The sequence below is a fragment of the Condylura cristata genome, unplaced genomic scaffold (assembly GCF_000260355.1).
Source record: "Condylura cristata isolate star-nosed mole 26May11 unplaced genomic scaffold, ConCri1.0 scaffold00011, whole genome shotgun sequence".
In the NCBI taxonomy this organism is placed as follows: Eukaryota; Metazoa; Chordata; class Mammalia; order Eulipotyphla; family Talpidae; genus Condylura; species Condylura cristata.
In genome coordinates this window covers 40,625,142-40,629,495 of record NW_004567112.1, presented here as the reverse complement: position 1 = coordinate 40,629,495, position 4,354 = coordinate 40,625,142, and the positions used below count along the sequence as shown (strand labels likewise).

General features: G+C 39.8%; 1 non-coding gene across 1 annotated transcript; it reads left to right on the top strand.

Annotated features, from left to right (window-relative positions):
- The first annotated feature begins 3,524 nt into the window (after window positions 1–3,524).
- On the top strand, window positions 3,525–3,606 carry TRNAS-UGA. The gene has a single exon. It is a non-coding gene; the product is annotated as a tRNA-Ser (tRNA).
- Window positions 3,607–4,354: the final 748 nt, after the last annotated feature.

The following is a 4,354-nucleotide window of genomic DNA, read 5'->3' as shown; positions in this document are numbered from 1 at the left end:
TTCATGATGCCTGTAATCTTCGTGAAATCTTTGATATAAATGACTTATTAAACTTCTTTGTCCAACCTGGACTAAATTCCTTTACACATGTTTTCCCAAATCTATACCCATCATTGTTGTCCAACCAATGCAGAATTAAATTTGAGAATCTTGAAGGGTGGTTAAAGCTTCTAAAATTCTACAGTTATTGCCAACTCTATTTCCTTCATATGAAGTACAAAAGCACACAAGTCAGTTAAAATAAAATTACCAGACTCTGATCACCTCTTTTTCTGCTTCATGGAGATATTTCATAAAAATACCATTGTGCAATAAAAACAATAGGGATTTTGAAGAGGATCACACAGGTCTAGTTTGAGTTGTATGGTGGGCAGGATTCTAAGATGGCCACCAAGATTCCTATCCCCGACATAGATCTTGTATAATCTCCCCACTTGAGCAGGACTTGTGAGTATAATAAACAGTCTGGGATTACATTATACTATATAAAAACTCCATATTGGCATATAAGAGTAAAACTCTCCCGATGGCCTTGAAGGAATAAACCATCATACTGTGGAGAGAGCTATACAGTAAGGTACAGTGGGCAGCCTCTAGTTACTAGAATGGACCTCCACCGACAGCCAATGAGTGCTACAACCAAAGAAGGAGGATATCAATAACTATGGACGGAAGGGGACCCCATACATTAGATGACGTCAAAGTCATAGTCACCACCTTGAGATCTGTTGGGACTCTGAAGAGGGTCTAGTCAACCCATGACCACATTTCTGACCCACAGGAACTATGAGATAATAAATTTGTGTTATTTCAAGCCAATCCATTTGTGATAATTTGTTATGAAACAACAGACACCTAATTATGTCATATGCCCACCCCTTCACCAGAAGAGTGCAGGATACCTTGATTAATAATAGCCTTAAAGTTAGGATTTATGCAATAGGGTTGGGGTGAGTCTCCTTATGCACAAATGAAGTGCCATTATCATTTGGGAGAGTGTATACCGAAAGAAGAAAGCAAAAAGAGTATCATCCACCACAATCTATCAGTACTTAACATCGCAGATTTTCAACATTCAACTCACATCTCCCCAACTGTTTTGAAGCAGCAAAATCTAGTCAGAAAGATAGGCTAATATAACAAATTAAATTCATGAATTTGATGTTAATTAGCTCTGTGACCTTGGGCAATTCACATACAGGTCATAGTTTGCTATTTGTAAATAATGGGATTGGACTAGTTTTAAAGTGACTTACAGCCTTAATATTCCATAATTTAATAAAACTTTTAAAACCGCCAAAATAATTCAAAACAATTGATTTACTTTAAAGAACAAAGAAATGCTCTACTGCTCCCAACCATATGTCCCTTCGTTCTCAGTAGCTGCCTCGGGAAGTGGTACTAAGAAAAGGTATCATAAGATCTACATCCCACCGCCAAATTAGCTTACTTTTAAAAAGCTGCATAAAACAGAATCTGGGTGTGGCAAAGAAGAGAAAGCAATCAAAATTATCAAGGAACATTTACAAACTAAAATGTCCCTGGTTGCAAATAAATCTTTTATGGTATTCCTGTCAACAATCATAATATATTTAAGTCATAATTGTGTTGAATTTATGTATTTTACTTCTTTTCCTTGACTTGACACTCACTGAGTTAAATGACAATGCTAAAGACCTAAGAATGAATCTAAAAGAACTCATTAGGAAAGTCACATTTTTTTAAATGAAATCTATAATCGTTCTGATCTCTTGTTTCATTTACTGATAAGTCATCAACAACAACAAAAAAAAGGCCATTTCATTTTTAAAGTCTATATTAACTCAAACTGAAAATTAAGTGTTAGATGTAGGAGTTTAACTTTTGAAATGTTGCATAAACATCTGAATCACAATTATTCTTACCAAATACACATTAACTTTGTAACTTTGTAATAGATTCTTTGCCTTTGCTGTCTTGCTTTCCCCTCAAAAAAAAAAACAAACTCAGAACAGAATTTTTGGTTAAACTATTTTAACCATAATCAATTCTCATTACTATCAAGCTTTTAAGCAAGTGGAAGAACATTCTTAAAAGAAGAGGAAGTTAAGGAAGAAAAAGAGCTTTCAGTAAACATTATCATCATTTAACTGCACAGAAAAGAATAAAGAAAGGACTTCAAGATCAATATACAATTAACAAAATCACTAAATTACAGATTATCTCAGAACACATGCAGCATCAAAGAACAAGGTCAAAAAAAAACTAAAAAAAAAAATTTCTTCTTGGCTATTATCTATCAGGAAAATGCAAGTCAGTTTTTTATATACCATAAAACTTATGCTTGCATGTGTAGGCATATGGTGTTCATAGAGCTATTGGGACCGCGTGTAGCTGTGCCTTAAATAACCAAACCATAAAGAGAGAAAATGGCTAAAAGGAGCAATCTCAAATTCGATAACTTATCCTTACAATTTTCAAACTTTTTGCTCTCCTGCCGTAATTAGATGCACTTAGAAACTTAGCAACAAAACTTCAGTAAGAGAAATAGCATCCAAAAACCTCCAGAAAATTCACACAATCCTCAATAGAGGTCAGGAGCTCCCAGACTTCCGAAGGGCAGGGATCTGTCTTCCCACGTTAATTATGACAAGAAAGGTGAAGTTTCCATGGACACTTTTATGAAGTGAAACAAGCCGGCCACCAGGCACTGGGCACGCCAACTTGTCCGCCAACCTAGACTAGAATGTGCGTGTGAAGCGCCTGGAGCCGTTCTCGCGCCCACAGTCGGTCCCGCCAACCCGCCAATTCCCACGCAGTTCCGAAGTGGGTGCGCACAGTAGAACTCCCCGGTTCTGAGTGCTGAAACAACGCAAATAGAGCATACAGAGCAGCACCCACACTTAACAAAGGGGGGAATTTTAAACCATTAGACCGCAGAATTAAAGCGCAGAAGTGGTTCTCAAAGCACCTCCTGCACGGCCCCTCATCGCTGGAGCCGGTTGACGCCTCTCTGGGGCCCCCAAGTCTTCCAGTGAGGCTCAGCAATGGAGGCATCAGTGGAGAGAGAATGACCGTTGACTGCAACGGCTGGAGCCAGGGAAGGGGGAACACAAAGGCCCGACTGCTCACATCTCCCCCACATTCCGCAGTGGGAGAACTCAGGTCTTCCTGGCCACCGCGGGAAACGCAGCCAGAAGCACTCACTCCCGCTGAGAAAGGCAAAAATTTCCCACAGCGCCGGCCCGCAGCACTGAACGGGACCTATCTTTGTTTCTCAGGGACCTAATGAAGACACGGGAGGGCAAAATCCAGTTCGGCGATACAACAAGGCTGCGACTTTCGTAGAGCAGCGAAGGGAAGGATTTCTAAAACCTGAAATCACCCACTTAAGAGACTTTCTATTCTTTTTTGGCGTCCGAGCAACTTGGGCTGTGGACGCCGGACGCTCGCGAAGTTCTAGATCCCGCCTACTGATTGGTCTGGTGCGCGTGCGCACAACTACTCTCATACTAAGATGTCTCCGCCTCTAGCTTCTTCCCGTAGCAGCGATGGCCGAGTGGTTAAGGCGTTGGACTTGAAATCCAATGGGGTCTCCCCGCGCAGGTTCGAACCCTGCTCGCTGCGGAAGCTGGGAGCTTCAGTTTTTTTTCTCCTGGTTATTTTTAATAAACGCCATTCTTACTCTTTGCAGTAAGTTCCCGGTTTGCCAGCTGAACAGGGCACCTACAGCTGAGTCCAGTAGGTCAAAGAAAAGCTAACAAAATATTATTCGTGCTGCAAACGTAAACTTTCGATTTTAGAATCGTGGTCCTAAAAGTGGGCAAGTTCAAAAAATCAAGATAAAGTTTTCATGCTGTCACAGCCTGAATAAACAGTATCTCAATAAAGGCAACGGTAAGGTTAATGCTCTCTCCTCCTCCCATCACCTCCTCCAATGATTAGGAAAGAGGTGGGAAACAAAAGATAATAAAAAATTTTTAAACTTCAAAATTTTAAAGACTTCAATTTTTAAAGCATGATAGATACATCTACATAATGGAACACTATGCATGTAACCACTAAAACATTAATGATTTGGGAAAGCCTTCCCAAGCTTTATGCCAGCATAAATACTCCCACTCTCTGACCAGAATGGGCTATATTTTCTTTTAGTTCCTTGAAAAGACCAAACTCTTTCCCACCATAGGAACTTTCCACATGTTCCAGAATCATCTTCCGCATCAAACTGATTAGCTCCTCTGTTTATGTGATTCCCCATTTTATTTTTTTTTCTCTATGGCATGCCATACATTACATACATACATTAGTGTGAATATTTGCTTAATTGCTTCCTGTCAGTGATCGTGTGTGTGTGTGTGTGTGTGTGTTTTAA